Source organism: Patagioenas fasciata, chromosome 20, assembly GCF_037038585.1.
Source record: "Patagioenas fasciata isolate bPatFas1 chromosome 20, bPatFas1.hap1, whole genome shotgun sequence".
Classification (NCBI taxonomy): Eukaryota; Metazoa; Chordata; class Aves; order Columbiformes; family Columbidae; genus Patagioenas; species Patagioenas fasciata.
In genome coordinates this window covers 3,918,632-3,940,980 of record NC_092539.1, presented here as the reverse complement: position 1 = coordinate 3,940,980, position 22,349 = coordinate 3,918,632, and the positions used below count along the sequence as shown (strand labels likewise).

Below are 22,349 nucleotides of genomic sequence, written 5' to 3'. Positions count from 1 at the left end.
CACTGCAGGATTTTGACTGTGCAAAGAGTGTAAAATGAATGAGGTAGGATGTTTTTCCAAAGGTATTTTGACAGCAGCCTAGTGTCAGTTGTACGTGCTGGACACATTTATGCTGAGCATAAGACTCCAGGGCTTGTCGAGCATCCTGTGGGTCCTGAGGATAAGGCAAACACGGAGGTGATTCCTCAGGCCTCTTAAATATCCCCAATTTGAACATCAGTCTTTGTTCACAGTCAAAGTTGTTTCTGTAGTTGTCTCTCTTGCTGCCACCTCTTGTGATGCAGTGAGAGGACCAGCTAGTTAAATCACAATATGATAATTCATTATTACCCAGGACTGGAAAGCCATAGTAAGAGCCAAGTACCTTTCTAACGTGCTGGTGTGCCTGGTCTCAGACTGACATGGTAGAGGTGGTGTCACTTCATATCCATTGACCACCTCATCTGGAGAAGGGAAATTGGTGGGTTTGCCCAGTTATTTTTTATTTCAGGATGGGTGTGTGATCAGGAACTTTCATCAGTGAACTTCTTGGAAAACTAAGTTATAATCACTTTTAAGTCCTCAAAATCTGTGCAGTTTGTATTTAGCAAGCAAAGGAAACCATCCAAATTATGCTTAGCAAGCCATAGTTCTCTGAAGAGAGCTGGGTCTCATGCTGGGCTCAGCCAAGTTTCCAAGCCAAATTGACATGGGAGCATTTGGGGAAAGCTTTGTAGAAGTGTCCAGATTGTTGCTGTTTTCTCCAAACAGACCTATTAACCTGTGAAAGAATTTGAGATTTGCTCACTCTGAGTCGTGAGGGTCCCTGAGCCACATTTTCAACCATCACGTTATTCATATTCTCAAGGTAAAAGAAAATATTCCATTGACATATTATGTCTTGGTTTGTGTTTCCTGATACTATATAGGAGGCTGCACCTATGCATTTCTGATGTCAAATTTGACCACACTTAGAAACTTGCTTTGTCCAGGTGGAATACAGTCTGTTGACACAGTTGGATTTTTACAGTGCGGTGAAACATAAACCACTTCCTTTCCTCCAGTCTCGAACATCAAACTTTCAACCTATCGTTTAGGAGCCAAGCTCATTTACACCAATCAAAACTTGAAATAATGTCTTTTTTTTTTTTTTTTTTGAGGGGGAAGCGATTTTGGATTTACACCCCTCAGAATTTGCTCTTGAGAGCTCTCATTCCTCTCAACCTCTTCCTGCCTAGTTAAAACATTTGAAGTTTTTGTAGCTCCCACATTAAATCTGTGGCAGCCTGGAGGTCAGGCAGTGCTACACCATTATGGTAAATATATCAGCTCTCTCTGAAACAGATTTGCCTTTCATCAGATTCTTCTTTAATGAGGTAAGAGATTTAATTTCATGGTTAAAAAAAAAAAAATAGAAAAGATATGTGATACATGAGCAACTCAGACTCTGTAGGAAAATGAGAATTGCCAGACCAGGTCTAGACAGCAATGCAGTCCAGTAATTTGTTTCTGAAATAGTTAATTATGGAACAAACAGCTTATTTTCAATACTGCCTTGAGAAAAGGTCTGACTATCAGATAGTCCAGAACCTGTGGAGAAAGTTACCTTTGTCATAAGTGCATCTCATACAATCTCACCTTGGCAAAGGGGATTGCACATAAGTCAAGAGTAAGAGCTAGAAACAAAAAGGCAAAGGGAAGAGCAGGTGGCTTTGTGCAAAATAAAAAGATATGTACATATATGTGTATATACATCTGAACAACCACCACACTACTAGAAGTATTAATTCCCTGGACTGCTCTCTGATCAAAAAACCTGAAAGGCATCTGTGTTTTCTGTTCCCCTCGATATTGCTCTTACACCAACTGCATCCTTGGTCATCAGCTCCTGGAAAGGACATGAGTTAAGTTAGAAACCTCAGAACATTTTGTATGTTCCTTGTCCTCTTTACTGGACTGTTTGCTTTTGTCTGTCAGTAGATGTAGGAGATGTAAAATTCTTTCCTCTTTTATTTGAGGGTTCATTTACTCATCTGTACCACAGTGTTTGAACAGGCACAGGTGCCAAGAGTCACTTCCAAGATTATATCTTAACTTCTGCAGGTGTCTATGAGCCTGGAGATACAAATGGTTTTATTGAGACATTGCTTGTTATTTTATTTCCTCTCCCCTTTTTTTTGACTGGTTCTGAGACCCCCTGAATCCATGTTGCTGCTGTAAGAAGAAGTAAAATCTATTGTAATGAACTGTAATGTGTCTTTAAACATATGCAGCTCATAGCAGAGGGCCCCATAGATTTAAAAGAGCATTTCTCCCTGGTTCTTTTGCTGTTGTTGTCTAGCTACCTGCTCAGGGGCTTCTTACCTTGATGTTCTTCAGCATCTTAGGACTGTGACACCTCCACTAAATAGAACATGGGCTTGTTTATATCTTCTCAGTCTTGACTGCTTAGAAATACCTGTTAAGCCACGTAAATGCAAGCATTGCAACGAGCCCTTGTTGTATTCCTATTGTCCTATGGAAGACACTTTCTTTGCCTTGTGGCTGCTCACGAAGCACTGAGATGCTCCAGCTCATTTCTTCATCTGCTTCATGGGATATGCTGAATGCAAAGGAAGACATTTGGCAGCTTGTTTCAGCAGACAATGTCTGTGCTATTGCCAGACGCTTTCCTCCTGGCTCGCCTTGGGCTGAGCAGGCAGGGGATCACCCGCAGCTAATTAGAACCAGGTATTTGTCTGCAGGTAATGCTGCCAGACAGAAGCCCTCTTGCATCTTGCAGAGTCCATGTAGTCTCCAACATCTGAACAAGCCCCATGGGGAAAACAGATGCATTTTTCACACCTGTTTCTCCAAATTTAATAATAATAAAAAATTCCATGGAAGCCCAAGAAGGCAACATTCCAGTAACATTTTGTTTTTACTGACTGAAATTTCCCGTAAGATGGGTGTCTGGCTATAGAATGGAAAATCTGTCCTCACTCACTTCCCCCTCAGTTCTGGACGGACGTATGGAGTCTGGTTGCTGTTTGATTCTTGCCAGGGCTGCTGCAGTAGCTCTGGCCTTGTTAGTCCCGGGTGCTGTGAAGTCAGAGCCACGAGTCTCCCGGTCGCAGTAGGCGGTGGGGGTTGGCACTTTGTTCCAGGGGACGTTCCTAAGCCCTGTGTCACTTCATTACACAGCAAATTGGGAACAGACATTAGTAATGTAGACAGAAAAAAAAGAGGGGAGTTATAATACCATCAGAGAAATCTGTGTAAAGTCTGTGAGTGCTTCTGCACCCTGGCCAAATGCCAAGTTGAAATCCAAGATGCTTGATGCATTGAATTCTGTGTTTCCCACCACACTGCTTTTTAAAAAGAATATATATTTTATTTGCATTTAGCAACAGGTAGCGAGACACAAACTTTACTGTGTGGCAGTTACCATGTTGAGGTGGTGGAAAACTACGGTAGGAGGACATGGGTTGAATTTGGCTGTAATTGACTGGAATTCATGACGTGGAATACCTTTTGTTGGCTTTACAAAATGGAATCACTTCCTAACTGTAATGAGCAATCTTGGACACGGTCGTTTTGGGATACTAAAGCACTGGCTGTTACATGAGTACTTCTAATCCTCATTGCGTAATGGTGTCTTTAAAAAGCTTTTAACAAAGAAATATTTGGAATTCGATACTGCTATAGGTGCTGCATCCTCTGTCTGTTCTCCAGAATTCAGCCTCGTGCGAGACGTCGCCTTTGCCAGAATGAATGCAGTTTAAAACAACAACAGTAGAAAAAACTCAATGCAAATGATTGCCCTAAAAAATTCTGTAGGTGAGAGAAACCTAACTGCACTCTGACAAAATCAGGGCTGTTCTGGAAATGGCAGATTCAAGCAGAGTTCTACAGCAGAACTTCTGTTTTTCTTAGTTATTTCTTCATTTTAGTTGCGTACTTCTCATTAGTTGTGTGCATTCCTCATTATAGACAGTGCTGACCATTTGTTTGGGATAATCAAAGGGTTGAATTTACCTCTGTACACAGCAATGAGACTTTTCTGCTCTGCCTTGATTGTTTTGAAAACATAGGTATTATTAAATTATTGATACCGTTAGTGCAGAACAAGAAATTTCTGTTCTTTTGTGAATTGAACTTGTGCATTCAATTAACTTCAATTTTGTAAATTAAGTTTTGAGGGAATGTTTGCACAATACTGTAATACAATTTCTGCTCCAAAAATATGGGGATAAAAGAATTGTGTTCAGATTAAAGGAGCATACATGATTCCTATTGTTGTGCTGTCATATAAGTAGGTTGCAGGCAACCTTATTTCAGCATGGAGTGGTTTGGATTATTCTCTTGTGGAAGCTTTGCCTTGTTTGCTAGCTCTGAAAGGGAAATAATCTTGAATCTGAGCAGAGACAGACAGTTATGGATAAGAGAGAAGGTTTAAACTGAATGTGCTCTTCTGTTGTTGTGCTAAGAGAGCCCAAAACCTGTGAGGAGATAAGAGTGTTCCTGGGTTTTAGAGAACATAGGAAAGGCACTTGATAACTTGATGTAAGGAATAGTCCATTATGCATTGCCCTACGTTATTTTCGTACTTGTATATTTTGCTTCTGCTGTGTTACCCAATGACTCCAGTCTCAGTATAGGCTGCACTATACTGCCCTATTAAAGATGTGAAGAACTGGGAAATCGGAAAGGTTTGGTCAGGGCTAAATTAATAACTTGCATTTTTTTGTTAAATTAATGACTTAGATGCTTCTGACGAATTCAGTCTCTTTTTTTTTTTTCTGGCTCAGAATTATTGCGAAGCCTGGATTTCTCAAGATACAGAAGCAACGTAAGAAATGAGCTAACCCATTTGAAGAAGTCTGAGATTACAGCTGTGTTTAATAAAATCTGAGTTAGCTATAGAGAATGTAAGTAAGCTAAATCCCATCTGCTTTGAGGTTTCCCTTTGGTCCCAAAAGAAGCCAAATGCAGGATATGAGCAGAGGTGTATGGACTCCTACCGGAAATGCTGGGAAAAAGGCAAGGGAAAAAGGGCCTTTCTTTGCTATTTTATTCTGCTTTTATGACGTGACCACACCAGTGACACAGCGCTGGGTGTTGAGCAATGAGACAAGAGCAGAAAGAGCTCATGTTACCCCTCGCTGCTGTGTAAGTGGGATCAGAGCTCTGTGAAGAGCATCACCTCCCTTTTCCCGGTGCTTTGCCGTGTCCATAGATGACATCTTGGGTGAGATGGGCAGTGCTGGGAACTGTCTTCATAGTGAGTGCAAACTGGGAATGAGTAGCAGGACTTTCCTGAGGTCCTTTGTGAGTGGTGTGGGGTTAATCATGCAGCTGGACATGAGGAAGAAATTGTTGGCCCTGAGGGTGGTGAGAGCCTGGTCCAGGTTGGCCAGAGAGGTGGTGGATGAACCATCCCTGGAGACATCCCAGGCCAGGCTGGACGGGGCTCTGAGCAACCTGAGCTGGTGAAGATGTCCCTGCTCATGGCAGGAGGGGCACTGGGGGAGCTGGGAAGGTCCCTTCAACCCAAACCATTCTGTGATTCTATGGTTCTGGTCCTTGCCAGTCTTGACAACTTGGGTATGATATCCCAGCTGGTCGGGGGCAAATCTGAGAAAACACAGATGAGGAGGAGACACTAATTAGCACTTTTCACTGAAAATCAGTAAGGTTGGAGCTGGGTGTCAAGTGTAAATTCTCACAAGTCTGTTGTTCTTGGACTGTGTTTCTTGTTACATCATCAAGAAGTGAGGCAATAATTAGGCAAATGTAGCGGTAAAAATCTCTTCGTTAGTACCTGAGGAAGACAGAATTATATTTCAAGGATATGCATCTATCGTACTTACCAGCCCTCCCCTCCTCTCTGCTCCCAGGATATTGCTCTTGAACCTGAGCTTCAACATCCAGAGTTAGTTTTGCCTTGAAAATGAACAGATTAGTTCCAACTCTGACACTAAAACACTTGGCTGCTCCATACAAGTGCTGGGCAGGTGGAACAGCTCTGCTGTCTGGCTTGTGTCTCTGTTATTTCAGTGAACCTTTCACCTCTTCAGCTCGTTGCAGAGGCAGAGAATTGCAAAGCAAATGATTGCTTCCCCATCAGCCAGATTCTTCACTTGCTCTGATGACTTTATCTGCTACTCATCCCCAGAAGCTGAACGGAGAGGTTAAATATCTCTATATGTTAATGGTTTGTTAGTTTCTAGTCTTCAAAACATATCCTAAAATTGCTTTAAACTTAAGTGTCTAGGGTCAGCACAAACAGGTAGTTTTTAGTTATTTTGGGACATTTCCTGTCTACTGAACCACAGCTTGGACAGACAGCTTTCCTCCAAGGTTCATTTGGGGGGTTGAGGAAGATGTTGTTGTTAAATTTTTGTTCGTTGTTTTTTTTTTTTTTAAGGAACTAGATTTTATATTTAGTAGTAGCAAGCAAGGGATGTGTATGTGACAGGTGTGCATTTTGGCAGAGGAGCAGTCTCATGCTGATGTGAGGCGAGTGGTCCGTTTCTGGTGACCAGTTGGCACGTCTTTTAGTGACTGAACATGTTTTCTGGGAGCAACATCTCACTTGGGGAGCTGCTTCTTTCAGGCAGGTTCCTGCAGAGCCCTCCAGGGCCATCACCCAGTCCAGGAGGGCACCAAAGATTATGGAGTGTCCACATTTTTTTTGCTGAGTTGTGGAGGTGTATAGGAGGTGTTAATGTGGAATAAATGAGGATGTCTGGGTAGTGAGCACCATCAAATTCCTATACAAAATTAAGGCAAGTTTTTATTAAACAAGCTGTACTTTAATAATACCAAGATACAGACTGAGGAAACGTTACTGTCACTGTCTGTAGAGAGCTACATTTTTCAGCTACCTTTTTTTAAATTTACCTTCATTAGCTGACCCATCTTTATCTAAGGGAGTGCTCGGGTAGGTGATGAAGCTGGAGAAATTCCATCGTGTTTTCTAATGAAAGGGTATTTAGGTGTGCTCACATCTGTTTGTGCTGTATAACTATCCACCCCTCAGTCTGTCTTAGTGTTAGGAATCCTCATCACTGTAGGCATATACTGACAATAGCTGTTGGTATATTTCAACATGGTTAATATAGAATGGATAAGCACTATGGATGTTTGCTTTGCTGTTTTCATTACTTAGGTTTCAGTAGGGAAACTGTTCCTGCAAGATATGTAAGGATGCGTTTGATGTGATTAGCTGTAATTTTGACATCAATAAGCTTAAGAACATGATTACAGTCAAGTGCACGTAAGTATTTAGGGGTGGATAGAAGCCTGCGATTATTTGTATGAACCCAAGCACTTAGAGGATACAAATTGGTGTGGCAGAGTATAAAACATTTACAGTAGTTGAGTTACTTTCACTGTGTTGTCTACGGATTAACCAACTATGAGTAATGTTAACATGCTGATAAAAGCTTTATGCCTTCCCACGTAGTGTGCTTTACTTTCTCGCTCAGTCCTCAGCAATCTGATATATTCTTCCTTGTCACTCTTTCTACCTTGATAGGCAGTAAAAGCCATATTTTGTGTCATAAGCTTCTAACAAAATTTCTGCAAATCTAATAAATGCCAGATATATTTATGGACATCAGAAGTCTTTCTGTGTCACAGTCTGACACTAGCAGTTTGGATGGAAAGTATTTATGTACTTGCAAAGTTGTTGTGTATTTACTTTTTTTTGTTTGTTTTTTTTTCTTATTAGTGAAGCTTTGTTTTTTCTTGAGCCAATTTAGCACAGTGCTGTCTAGATTACATTTGTAAATATTTGGGATATCACTAGTGACGAATTCTTATCTAGTATGTATTATCACTGTGGTGATGTCTACCTTGCAAAAGACACTTATTTTATAGATCAGGGCAAGAGATGACCAAGGTCATCTTTTCGGAGCACAGCAGACCTTGTATCAGCCACCAACGCATCTGGTTCCACTCTCAGGTGTCCCTGATCAGGCATGTAGCTTCTTTTCACTGATGTGATAAGAAAATTAGAAAGAACCTCATTAAACACCAACACCAACCTTATTCTGTTTGAGTCATCCCATCAGGGAAGGGAGAGTATTAGTGCAGAGGCAACATGAATTCCTGCAAATCACAGACCTATAAAACAATTTTTTTTTTTTTTTGAGGGGGGGAGGGGTAAGTTGAAGTGTCTATTAGCATTATGTGATTCTAGATGAATACTGTCACAGAAATCAAAGTCAGTTTGCAAGTGATTGTCAAGTAACAAGCAATGAATGCACTGGGACAATGGGAAATCCACTGGAAAACAGCAGATAAGGTGATAGCCTGTGAGCACAAGTTTTAGCAGGATTGGAGAACACTATTCAGTGTGAACTAGAATTAACTTACCTGTTTTTGGCTGCAGTCCTATAGGAATCAAAGCAATACAGATGTAAAGCCAAAAGTGCTGTGAACTTGATTCTGTACCAGTGAAATCTTGTGAATATGGTCTCAAAAGACAGATGATGTTGGGAAAGGATGTTTAGTGAAGGAAGATCAAAATATCTCTCAGAATGACTTGACCTAAGAGCATTAGCCATAAGAATGGAGCATGTAAAAGGTCTTTCAGCCACAGGCACTGAATACTTCTCTTGGCTCCTAAAATTGTTCAAATTGAGTATGTTTCCCTGCCCTAGAGCAATATCATCTGGCCACTCATGTTTCATAAGCTATATTCCAATGACTCCCTGTGTGTTATTGCGATGGGCTGCGGTATGTGTGTGACAAAAGGTTTCTCAGATCATGTTAATTCCTCCTCCATTCATGGCTTCACATTCAGCTTTTGCTCTCTCAGGTGTGCTGCCACAAAGTAGATTATTCCCAGGACTGGGCGAACGAGCACAGGTATAAAATTAGTACTAAGTCTACCTGTGTTGTAAGAACTTTGTCCTAAAGCAATGAGTGTGTTTTTTTGCCATTCACCAATATTTTCCAAACTAATTAGTCTCTTTAATGCTCTCGTAAAGATCAAGATATTTGTTGATTTATTAATTATGATATTCCATGCAATTCCATGTGATTCACATGGATGTAGTGAAAGGAGAGAGTACAGGGCACAGAATTCAGCTTTAGTCTCTGATTAAAATACACTTCCCCTGTTCTTTCATGTTATCATTTGCTTCTGACTCAGTTTATCTTTCAGTTTTGCAACAGACTATGATTAAGGATGGGTGAGCCCAAAAAGACAAAACAAGAACAAGCCTGAACTCTTACCTGAAATGCATCTTATGGCATATTCTTTGAAGTCAGGTAAGTGGGTGGAAAATTATTGGAGGAAAATTTAGTTTAAATTTTTATTCAACAACTGTTGGCAGAAAAACCAGTAGTAGTAAATACTCCAACAACAAATCCTGCAAGTTGCTCGTCACAGTTCACATGCATAGGAAGTCAAGGAAGGGAGCCAGGAGACCTGCGTGGTTAAACAGGACACTTCTGGGTAAGCTCAAGTACCAGAGGAGAGTTTCTAGATCATGGAAGGTGGGGCTGGCCACTTGGGGAAAATATAAGGCTGTTGTCAGAGGGTGTAGGGAGGCAACTGGGAAAGCTAAGGCCTCCTTAGAATTAAACTTGGCGAGAGGGTCAAGGACAACAGGAAGAGCTTTTTCCAATACATGGCAGATAAAACTAACACCAGAGGCAATGTAGACCCAGTGATGAATGAGGTGGGTGCCCTGGTGACAGAAGATACAGAGAAGGCAGAGTTACTGAATGCCTTCTTTGTTCCACTTAAATTTGAGAAGAAACTTCTTCATGGTGAGGGTGCCAGAGCCTGACCCAGATTGCCCATGGGGTTGTGGAGTCTCCTTCTCTGCAGACATTCAAACCCACCTGGACACCTTCCTGTGTAACCTCAGCTGAGTGTTCCTGCTCCATGGGGGGATTGCACTGGATGAACTTTCCAGGTCCCTTCCAACCCCTGACATTCTGGGATTCTGTGAGCTTTAACTGTCTTCTTGGACTTACAGGTGTGGACAATGGAATAAAGTGTTTTGCAAACGTACATGAAAGGACTACTGAAGTAAAAGACAGCAAATGGTTCATTGAACTGTCTTTTCTGGAGTCCTCTTGAGATTTTATTGGAAAAATGCATTACAAGTCCCATTCAGTTTTTGGCCTTGAATGCATTTTAATTGAATTTCACAGGAGTATGTAATTTGGGGAGAGCTTGTGTAGGCTGGTACCAAGACCATCTTAAGAATATTCTGAGAAGGATTACACACAAAAAATGGAGACTGACTAGGGTCTGTATCCAATAACCCCCTTGCACTGCAGATGAGTGGAGAGGTCAGAACAAGATTGACTTCTAAGACATTAGCAATCAAAGAGGATCTGATCCCTTTACCAGGGATTACTCAACATTTCTAACCATTTCTACAACAGTCTCGTTTTTTCTCTTAGGGCATGACTGCTATGAAACACATCCTGTCAAAAGATTAACACAGAAACTGGAAATGGATGTTCATGAATAGATGACAGAGATGTACTGAAAGTTTTGATATCAGTGTTTTTTGAGCGGTTCTGTCACTGATTGGAGAAGAGGGATCTGTCTGTTGGAAAGATATTTTGTAAAAACTTCTGAGTTTTTGGGGGTTGTTTTTTTCTCTCTTGATTTTTCACCAGCAGCTCTTTAGCAATGACTGAAATTTGTGCCATGTGCTGAGGGAGGGGGCTTGGCATGAGCTCAGTGATATTATTAGGCACAAGAGAAAACACACATGGGGTCGATGTTACTTATAAAAGCCATAGCAAAGAAAATGTGAGTGGTTCAGTGAGCGAAAGACCTCTACTTTTTATGGTCTCTAAAAATAATGGTTATGGAATGGTGATTTTAGTCTTTCAGGGTCAGGAATTCTCTCAGCCTTTTCTAAATGTGTAGGATGGGCCAAATCTCCCTGGTCGTGCTGTTCTTGTGAGGCAGCAAATGGAAAAAATTCTGAAAGTGATGTGTGAGTCCACAGAGCCTGGGAAAGGCCAACTGGGAGGAGGAGATACCTCCAGAACAAAACATGATCAGAAAGGCCCGGGAAATCAATTTTTATCCTTATGAGCTTCCTTGTTCTGGGATCCCTTTACTTTCCTACCAGGCTGACCTCATAGTCCCTTGAAATCAGTGAGTAGTGTTTTGTGTTCTCATTGTCTTCAGAGGTGTTTGGACAGGTCTTGCTTTCTAAGTCACCAAATAGAAGAGTGTTTTCATCCTTCATCTGAGAAAAAAAACCTAAAAATTAATTTCCCTCTTCCCTTCTGCAAAGAAACCCAAGGGAAAAGCAAACCAGTAGTGGGCTGGGGTGTAGACAAGGGACAGGCAGATCTTTAGTACAGGGTAGGAGGGAGATTAGTGTTAATGGGAATCCTTTAACTGTGGTAGTTTCTTTTTACCACAAGCCTGAGGTTCGAGGGCAGTTGGAGATAGCAAACAAAAAGGTCCTAGATGAGCACTCTGTGTGTTATCGATATCTCTGGGATGGGAAGCACAGAGACTCCAATGACTGAGAAACCAGGAGCCTCACAAAAGTGGTTGGGTTATCTTTACACACACAGCCACATAATCTCTTTTTATCAGATCTGAGAAGAAAGCGAATCCCTCCAGTGTCATTCTCTTCTGGTTTTTATCTCTCTTTTTACAGAGGTATGATCACCAGACTTTTCTCTTGATTTCTCCATTCTTCTCCCTGCGGCTCTTGATAGAGCAGAAGGGCAAAAGGATGCAAAGGAGATCACAAGCTTGGAAATAGGGAGATCTGCCAGATCCTCAGCATGTGGAAATCTGATTTTTTTTCAGTTGATTCCAGTGGAGTGGGGTTGATTTATACTAACTGTGCATCAGACCCATTATGTTCTGCAAGAGTTTCTGGAACTGAAATCCTGCTTGGGATTCCTCTGATTTTATTTAAGTTTGCTACTCTTCATAATGTTAAAATAATGGGTATGAGAGGATTAAAACTCTTGCTAATATACTATGCTGATGCTGTAAGGAAAATATTCTGCTTTCTGAGTCATTTGCCCTGAGCTGACTTTTTTTTTTTAATGGCTCAGGGGTTTCCTTCTTTAGCCATAAATTGCATGCAATTCTTTTTTTGTGTGTGTATGACAGTGCGTATGTGAGCGTGTGTGTGCCTTTCAGAAGCGAAGCCAAAGAGAGAGGCTGTTCCTTTAAAGCAAAACTGAAAAAAAATGCCTTCAGGCATCCTATTACAGTGGAATGAGCCAAGGATCGGGATTTGCAGCTCAGCTATATAAACCCAGCAGAATCTGGCTGATCTGGCCAGTTTGCTTTGCTGTCAAAACGTCTCTGCCTTTCACGCACTTACAGGCAAAATTAGACAACGCAACTTCTCTGAGTTTTGACAGGGCGGCAAACAAAGTCCGAAGCGGAGAGCTGACTTGAGCGTCGTATTTATTTCATGGAGACTGCTCCCGGTGGGATCTGATCTGTCAGGCTGTAAGGTAAGTCTGCTTCCTTCCCAAATTAAAAAATCAGCAGCTCTTCTTCCTCACAAGTCTGTAATGATACGGTGTTCTGTCTTGACCCTTGTTGTTACAACTGTCTGAATAGTCACAGTTCTTACGAGGGGATATTTTTGAATTGGAGACTGCCTGTCTTCTGTTTGTGTTCTATTTGTGTAATAATAATGTAAGAAATGTCTCAATGACATCAATCTGACTAATGAATGAATAAAGGATGAGTGAGTTGAGTGCTGGACATCTACAGAAATAGAGACAGAAACCTAAGTGACAGGAGGGCAGAAAATCAGATTTGGGATTTCCCATTCCCTACTGAAGTCATATAAATATTTCCCCCATCCTCACCTCAGGTACCAGTCTAAATCCATTTGCAGCTCTCAAACCTTCTGGGTGACTCCTCTTCCTACGCTGTTGTGTACGACTTGAAAACAATCAGGCCCTTTTCCTTTTTAATTTGCTGTCTGCACAGTTAATTTGCACTGAGCCCTTTGTCACCTTCCTCCCAACCCCCCGGGCTCCAGTTCTTTTAGAAGTATGGAAACGTCTGTCTGCAGTGGGGAGCAAAAGACAAAGGAAGATTCCACCGATATCTTATTACCAATACTTAAATTGGGTGGGTTCTGTGGAGTGGGAGAATGAAATCCTTCATCAGCATGGAAAAATAGAGATACTTAATTTTCAGTGTGTTTTACTACTTGCTCCCTCGTGCACTGAGATTTTCTGCATGACTGTGTTCTGCACTTACCAGTTAGGCTCAAATTGGTTTAAAACAGAGAAGCTGACTGGGAGAAGGTGATTGCACGTAGCTTTGTTTAGGAGTTAAGCCCACTTTCTCCAAACTTGATGTTCATGTTTTCTTTGTGGTGTTTTCGTTGCCTGATTTGCTCTCTGGTTATTAGGAGACAAAGTTTTTGGCAGTTTTTGTCAACTTCTGAAAAGTCTGTCATGCTATCCAGGAGAAAGATACGTTCAGCTTGAAATGATGGTGACATGTTTTCTTGCACACTGGACTTTTTATAAAATTAAAAAGCATAATGAAGATATTTATCAAGTTTTTCTTCATGAAAATGTAGAAACTAATGAGATGCATTCAATTGTATGGCATGAGTTAAAGTCTTACTCCTGGATTATTTTTTAAATTATATTAAATAAGAATTCATTTTATACACTTCGTGATTAATGTCATGCGTAGCTTTTGTTTTATTATGCTGGGCTTGTGCATTTGCCTTTTAAAGCTGTGAAAACTGAAGGCTGCTGTATCTGAGCACGAGCTGGACAGTGGGTGCTAGTGGCAGTCCTGTGAGTTCTAGGAAGACTTCCAGGAAAGTGTTATGTGTTTCGGGTTTTATTCTTACTGCTATTGGAGGCTGAGGAGCCAATGTTTGATCAAATGGAAGTGTTTAGCCCAAAGAAGAGAATCAATCTGTCTGCAGTTCACCTTTCCTGGCAGTGAATTTGGAAAGTACCGGGAAGGGTTATTGGGGGTTCCTTGCGCATCCCCTTTCAGCTGCATCCCTCTGCACTGTTGCTCTGGGGACGATTTGGTGATAAACAGCCAAGAAGGGGCACAGAGGGATGCTGAAGAGGGGCTGTGTGCCCCACTGCCTCTGACCCTATCGCAGGCACTATCGTCAGCAAATTGCATTTAGCTTCCCATATTTTTTGCTCATTAATTTTAGCCTCTGGCTCCTTTCTGCCCAGAGAAAATTCTTTGCAAGTTCCAGTCCTTAATCCTATAACTACAGTTAATTTATCAGTGTTTCCAAAGCTGTAGAAGAGCCAAAGGTTCTATTGAAAAGCATATAGCCTGCAGATGACAATGTCATGTCTCATTGGGGATGAAGTTGATAACTGTGCTGAAGAAATCTCATCCAGGTACATTGTGCTGAGAGGCATATGAGAGCCAACAAGATCCAATTCTCCTGTTGAAATAATTATGCTAGAACTTACTTGGAATATTCGTAAAGCGAGGCTAAAAGGTGCTCCACAAAATTCTGAGTAACTGTGTTAGTTGGAGGCTTTTGTTAATGGACATCTATTATCTTTTTTTATTCCCAGTTCCTTAAGATTGGATCAAGTCTCCTCAGCATTCACTTTAATATCAAGTTGCTAGAACAACATTTCTAAAGATATTTGAAGTTCAGATCAGGTGGCTTATTTTCCATGTCACTGCTCTTTATAAAATATCTAAAAAAAGCTGAAGACTATTAAGGTATGAAGATGTTCTGCCTTGCTGTAAAGAGACTGTCGAAGTGTGTTCTTGAGTATTGTTTCACTTTTTGATAAGAAAATGGAATTAGATGGCGAAGCCTGTGCTTCTCGGGACTTTTCCACCCTTTTCAAGAGCAAAGCAGAACGGAGAAGCGAAATGTGCATTTGAAACAGCAGTGCTGCTTTGGAGCTGGAGCTTTAACCCTTTCAGCCCTTCGGATAAAACCATTTGAATTACTAGTCCTGCTTGTGCAATTCTCTGTGATTTTCCTAGAACACCACCACAGTAGGTCTGTTCATCATGGTTTGTAGGCTGTGTTTGGAGGTTTGTTAGTGGTGCTAAGTGGCAATGAAGTGTGCTGGGTTGTGTGAGAGTTGTCTGGTGTGAGTGGATGTCCCATCTTGGCCAATCTAAGGGAGAAACAGTGTTCAGTTGGCTGTTTCAATTAGTGAACCCAGTATCTGTCGAGGTTGAACATTACATTTGGAAGCAAGTGTAAATGCAGAGGGTGGGATCTGCTTCATTATTGGCTGCACGTTTACTTGTCCTGTCTGCTTGGCATATATTGAAATATGAGAAATTCAGAGTGGTTAAAAATTACCCTAATGTGAAACTTGTGATTTGATATATTCATCCTTGGACATGTGCCATCACAGTCTGCTAAGCTGAAGGGCCATTGACAGTTTTAAGGTCCAGTGCCTCATAAAGCTCTAGGCTTAGGAATGGATGATTTATGTCACTGGAAAGTTAGAAATCTCAGCTTTCCAATAATAAAAAGGCATTTGTTTTGAGCTGTGGCAGTATCGAGATACTGGGCCTTGAAATTGTGCTCAGATTTACCAACATGCACTTTCTCAGACTTAATTTCTGGTGTGAATTTAGCAAACCCTTTGCAAAGGCTGATTGCTGTTCTCAAAACCTGTGGTTATAAAGTAAGGAAGTCTGAAACTACTGTGCAATGTGACAGCTCCCCTTAGCAGCTTTAAGGAAGCTGCTGATGTAACATTTCAGAACAATCTTTGTTACTGAAGTGGGAAATTAAGGAAGATAGCACTCGGAGTGAATTAAGTTGAGTAAATATTTTATCGTCACCCAGGCTGAGAAGTATTCAGAATGAGTGCAAGCACTTGTAGGACTAATAACTAGTAAGTTCTGGACAGGAAGCATCATAAATTGAGATCAAGAGCTGAGAATTAGGGATGTGTACAGATCACTTATGAGTTTTTAAGGTGTAATTTAATTCATTAAGCCACTTGGTATCAAAGAGGACTTGCTCTCCATGGCTTGTATTGGTTTTCTGAAGGAGTTCATTAGAAGTTGATGATGTTACTGTTGTTACAGCATTTTAGGGCCTCGTTGTTTCAGAAAGGGTGAATAGGCATAATAAGTGATGCTCTCTGCCACAAAGAACTTAGGATTGCTACTATTAGCTGTTCAGAAAAGTTCTTTGTGTAGTAAAGAGAAGGAAGAAGGAAATACTTTCAGGAACAGGACTGCCGGAAAGAAGGAAAATTAACAACCCCAGGAGACAATCTTGAGCTGTCTCAGTTTCCACCGAGCGCTGGGGTTTATACAAGTGTGAAACGTCCCCTAACTCAGTGCTTACTGTCCACTCACGCATTCGACCCTCTGTCCAATCTGAGCTGAAGTTAAATGCCTTCCACATGTGAGAAAAGTTAAAACCTGGGCGTTTTTCCAACTAGTGAAGTCTTTCAATGTATGATGTAACCAAACCTGGGGAGAAGGAGTTGGAATAGGATTCTGCCTGACAAGAGATCTCTTGATCCAGCAGAAAGTGTTCAGGTGTTGAAAGAGGGAATATAATAGGGATCCTTCTGCTAAAAGGACAAGGTTTGAATTACTTAGTGTCTCTTTTTATTATAACATTCACTGGAATGATATACATGCCTTTATAACTAGGTATGGCCTTAATGGTAATATTTTACTGGATTTCTCTCTCTGTGTCATACTGTATATCCTGTTGTTGACATAATGACAAAAACTCTATAGCTTCAGTGAGTATATCTGGATTTAGACTTATTTAAAACATTATAGGCTATAACATGTGTTAACCAGTAAGTTGTCATAAGCAAATGTGATATTTTGCCGCTCAGGTTGCGGAATCAATGAGAATAACTTTCCATTTATGTTTTTGTTTGGCTGATGCATGAGTCAATCACAAAGTTAAATTCATCCTGAGTTGAACTTGTCGCAAGAAATTTCTCCAATTTCCCATCCTTAATTGTCTTGCTACTGTAGTTTCAGTTAAACTAAGGTGGGATGTTGCCAAGTTTTCAGAACTTCCAACTGGGGGCTCCCTGTGTACGAATAGCCTGTGGCATTTTGTATTCTTTGGGGAGCGGAGAACGATGTTGCCAAGTTTGCATTCAGTCATCCATCACTTATCAGCCTACTGGAGGTCCATTCTTCCCCAGCAATAGGGGAGCTCTGCTTCCCACTTAGCAAGATTACTCACACAGAAACGCCTTCCCCATAACCACAACTGCGCAGGGAAGAGAAAGGAAGCTTTCTTCAAACTCTTGACAGAAATGATATTGTTTCATGCTTAGAAAACATATTCTTTCTAGTAATTGAGCAGAAATACAGGGTGGTAGAACAGAAATATTTAATACAGATTTTAAAAACAATTGCTTGAATCACAGGCACAACAAAGGTCTATTGTAGCAGTCTGCCTCTTCCCCATGCCAGGCTGTGGCATTGACTGTAAGGGCATAGATATCAGCCAAGATACTCAAAGGAGTCTGAAATTGGGTGCCTGCGGAAATTCCGCTGTAATGATTTTGCTTCAACTAATACTTGAGCATTTGTCTGTGTCTTATCCCAAGATGCACCAGAACATCATAAGCTCATAAACCAAAAATTACAAATGCAAATTTTCTTATGGCATTATGACATTAACAATAATATTAATCTAAACTCTTGTTTTTTCTTTACATTTATGTTCTTTTACGCTATGCTGGCAGCATTAGGCTAAAAGGGGATGTCATTGTCTTCTTCTGAGTAGGCATGAAAATTAAACAGTGAGATTGTTTCCTTGTGTGCTCGTAAGAACTGGCTAAATAGTTATTTCCACAATTAAGGAACTTCTGCTGAAGAGGGCTTAAGGAAAAGATTTATTTTCCGAAAAAAGAGTTTGCTTTTCATTCCTGGGAAATTAAAAGAACTGAAAACAGATTTTGTCAGCCAGTTTTGGGCTTGTCTTGAATAGGGAATTCAGGGTTAGCAGGTAGGAGAGCCAACTGGAAGCTGAACGCTTGTGACTGTGGTGTTCTGCCTCTTGAGTTCGATGAAAAACCTTAATCTGGACAGGAAAGGTTCCCTCTCAGTATGTTATACACTTCAGTACAAGACTTGAGTGGTTATCTTCCTCCTTGGCCTGGCGTGATCTCGTTTTGTCCCAAGTCAGTTTGTTAGGCTTTCAAAAGAAGCTCGGTGTCTGCTTTGCCCTGGTTCTTTGGGAAAACCAGCCCTTTTGGATATGCTGAATGCTCCTAAATAGTTTCTCTGTGCTCTGTGACAAAGGTCTATGCCAAGAAAGATATAAAGGTAGCCTGTGATGTGTAGGCAATCCATTCCTCTTAGTGAGACAGTGTAACACATATTTTTCCTTTACTTGTGGCTTGTACTTCCCTTCTGCATTGCTTGTACTACAGTAATTCAAGTCTGACTCAGAATGAATGCTGCACACTGTAGACTACAAGTCAAATGAGAACAGGATGCATATTAAAGGAAAGATCTCAGATCATTTTTCTTATTGAAGTATTTTGGCAATGTAAATAGTTTCCAGGAAGAAATGCTGGCATTTCCCATGGTGAGCAGTCCTTATGAATATCCTATCTATTTTTCCAGTTTGGTGGCCAAGTGAAGTGTTTATTGGAGGATATATCATCTACAAGCCCGGCAATTTATGTTTCCACTGCCAAGTGTTAATTATGATGTAGACTTATACACTTTACAGCTTAGCAAGTCAATCACAGTGACCCAGCAGCACAAGTGCTGCAGCTCCAGGTTTGATGGAAAGAGTGCAGGACCTAGAGAGAGCACCATTCTCAAATGCATTAGACATTATTTATATTTTATTTGTCTTTCACAGGACATTATTTCATATGCAGTTTATTTACCTTAGTAGTAGTATACTGGGATTTGCCAGGGTTGCTGGCAGAAGCAAGAGAATATGGTTTACTACCAGGCAGCTCTGTGTGCCTGTCCCCACTGGTGTCCAGGCTGTTGCGTCTCTGGAAACTTGATGTCACTGCCCCATCCGCACTCTCAGAAGCTCTGTTCTTCTGGTGGTGTAATGCCTAGATTAATGCAGTGCTTTCCAGGTTGTAGCCTCTCTTTCCTACTATTTATGTCACTCAGAACATGTGCAGGAACACTTAAACTACATCTTCTTTTTTTGTTTTTTTCTTTGTATATACATAAAATTCACATAAAATTCCCTGGTGACAGAAGATACAGAGAAAGCAAAGTTACTGAACGCCTTCTTTGTCTCTGTCTACTCTGCCGGTTGCTGTCCTGAGGAGCCCCGTACTGCTGAGGCCCCAGAGGAAGCCAGGACAATGGAGGAGTTTGCCTGGGTTGATGAGGACTGGGTTAGGGAGCAGTGAGGCAATCTGGACATCCATAAATCCATGGGTCCACATGGGATGCACCCGTGGGTGCTGAGGTCATTGCTGGACCGCTCTCCATCATCTTTGCCAAGTCTTGGGAAATGGGCGAGGTGGCTGAGCGCTGGAGGAAAGCAAATGTCACTCCAGCCTTCAAAAAGGGCAAGAAGGAGGACCCGAGTAACTATAGACCGAAGATCCCTTGATGTAAGAAAAGTGTAATTCCTATAAATAGGAATATCCCTTACATATATACTATAACCTTATGTCACAGAATCAATCTTAGGGATTGGAAGGGACCTCGAAAGATCATCTAGTCCAAGCCCCCTGCCGGAGCAGGAACCTGTTAATATGCCCTACTGCACTGACACAAAGGGCCCGTAGTGTGAATAAAAATTGAGACTATGGTGTTTAATTTCAGTGGTTACACCTGGGGAGAGCTTTTTCAGCTAACATGAGCAATTACTATTTCACTTTCATATGGGGTGTTGAATATGCACATAGTTTACCTGCTTGACATTGTCTTCATTATATAGTAGACAAATTTATTTTTGCAGAGGGTGCCTTGGCCTGATCTGATGTGGTTTGTACTCATGTAGGTCAGCAGTACTGTTCAAGGAGTAACATGGGGATAAACCGAGTTTGACAGAGGGGCAATTAGAATACACTGAGCATTTTTCATGCACAAAGTGGCACTTCATTGTCTGCATTATTCCTTCTCCACTTCACTCCAGCTTTTGTTTCTGAGAGGTTGGTTTTCTCCTACACAGAATTCAGAGGCTGCCAGCCAAATTCTCATGTGACACAATTGCATTGATTTCACTGGAGATCTGTTGCTGGATAATTGAGCTCCACATCCCTTCTTTTATTCCATGGCTCAAATTGCTGTCAGCTCGGACTTTAGCACCGACGGGTCTCAAGTCACCATGGGTTAAGAGAACGAGGTCAGAGTGGTGCTGGTGGAGGCCTCTCAAGTCTCCCATTAGTGTAACAGTGCCCAGTTTGTTGACATCTGAAACAGCAGCACAGATTTTTGTCCGCGTTCAGTCACTGTTGCCACTAATCACTTGCTCAGGGCTGTGTGTATGGCTGTATTTTCCATTACATTACATAAGCGCTTCTGCTTTACATCAGAGCACTGAGAAACATCCTCAACTGGACTTTTTAGAAACAGTCTCCTCTCTTTTTTCCAAATGCCTTGCACTCAATTTGTTTCATATATTGTCAATCTGATTTATATTTTGTCTTGCCAAGCTGTAGTTGATTTCACTCCATCTTCACTCTTCCTTGTGTATTTTGTTCTACTCAGAGTTTGCTAGGTTGCCAAAGATGCAAATTCTTGATGCTAGCGCATCTGACAGAAGCAGGCCAAGCAGATAGCAAGCCCGGAGGCTGTTACTGGAAGTCAGATTTCAAGGAAATCCTTCTGTGGTCTTGTGAGTTAGAAAAATCTGCGCATTCCTGCACATTTCGGCTGTTAGTACCAAGGACAGAGGAGCTCTGGCAGGGAGGAGAAGCCGCCCAAATCAACTAAAGATTGGTTTAAAAGCAAAGAATTGTCTGGGGAAGGGTTTCACATTCATTTCCCCAGCTTCTTTTAAGACAACAGCAAAAGTCTGCTAATGATAGGGGGCAAGTAATAATATTTCTGTTTGCCAAGAGTAGTATAAGCTTTTATGACTGAGACATTTTGAGAGATGTCATTTTCAGTGCTTGAATAAGTATACGGTTAAATCCAAGTAAAATTACAAACTGCATGCAAATAATAACCACAAGGCATAATGGAACTATCCTGCTGACCAGCATAATCTGTAGCAGTTCATACTTCTCAGACACTTCTTGTTATTCCAGACCAATACATGTGTAAATTATTTGTGGTCTCAGTTACAGCAAAGTCATTACAACAGAAGAATTTGATGTCAGTTACCTCCCTGTGTGACATCCCTTGAGCTAAAATCAGTTTAAATATGGAAAAGTGTGATGATGGGTGTATGGAATAGAATTTTGGCTAACCTTTTCTGATCTCCAGGAGAAATTTACAAGCTGACATTTAATATCTCAGTTGTGAATTTGAGGGACAAATGAGCCTGTCCAGGCTCCATATTCCCAGAACTGGCTACTGCTTTGTTCTCAGAAGCTTTTACTCGATGTGAAAACCGTGGAAAGAAAATTCCAAGGTCCTGAATTTCGGTTCTTCCCATCTCATCACAGAGCTATCTAGAACTTTATGAAATGGGCTGTGGAAAACCTATAGGTGGTTTTGGAAAAAAACACTGTGGAGAAGGGTCTGGAAATGAAGCAGAACTTTGCATGTGGAATGAATGTAAGTTGCTGTGATTCATGCAGAAAAGCACACAAACCTCATGGTTTGAAACGGCATCAGCAAAGCCCTCAGAATATTTCTAAGTGAAGTCTCTAATGTCTACCCAGAAAATAATGAGCTCCTGACAAAGTGTAACTTGGCAAAGAAACTTTCCAAAGACAAGTTTAGAAAACCATAGATCTTTTCCAACTCTGCGTCTTTGCTCTGAGGAGGAAAAAGCCAAGAGACCGAGCGAATGCTTTTGCTATTAGGAAAGGCTTTATTAAAAGGTACAGTGCATACTTAGGAGGCAAGAGTGATTTCTGCTGTGAAATTATACCCAAAAGTTGCTTTTGCTGTGAAAGGTGTATTTCATATTGGAAAAGGTACCAATCTAGGCTGCAGTGCCTGTGGCAGCCCTGCCACGGACCTCATTCAATTCCAGATTTAACAACCCAGAGCTCCACTTATGTCTTCAGAGACTAATGGGTAAAACTCATTTTTGTCCTGTAAATGCAAACAGGGGTTTCAGTGGGAAACAAAGCAAAAGGAAGGTGTGAGCACATCCCTTCTGCTTTCCATGGAGCTCTTCTGAGATGACCCATTTCTATAGTTCTGCTTCTGTTTTTAGAGCAGCAACAGTTTTTCTGAATCCATTGCCTTTGTTGCTGTTCACATCACTGATGTGTCCTGCTGTCCTAAATCCACAGTTTGTCGAGGCTATTTTTTTCCAGCTCTGAGAGCT

At 41.2% G+C, this 22,349-nt stretch overlaps 1 protein-coding gene across 9 annotated transcripts in view; it reads left to right on the top strand.

Annotated features, from left to right (window-relative positions):
• Positions 1 to 12,203: 12,203 nt before the first annotated feature.
• Positions 12,204 to 22,349, top strand: part of TNC (tenascin C) — a 68,538-nt gene continuing 58,392 nt past the window's right edge. For 3 of the 9 annotated variants that reach the window (XM_071817319.1, XM_065854131.2, XM_071817318.1), the window contains exon 1: positions 12,207 to 12,441. The gene's annotated coding sequence lies outside the window, so the exon portion shown is untranslated. Of the gene's footprint in view, positions 12,442 to 22,349 lie in introns of all 9 variants that reach the window. The other 6 variants (XM_065854128.2, XM_065854130.2, XM_065854132.2 and 3 more) reach the window with 6 other exon arrangements.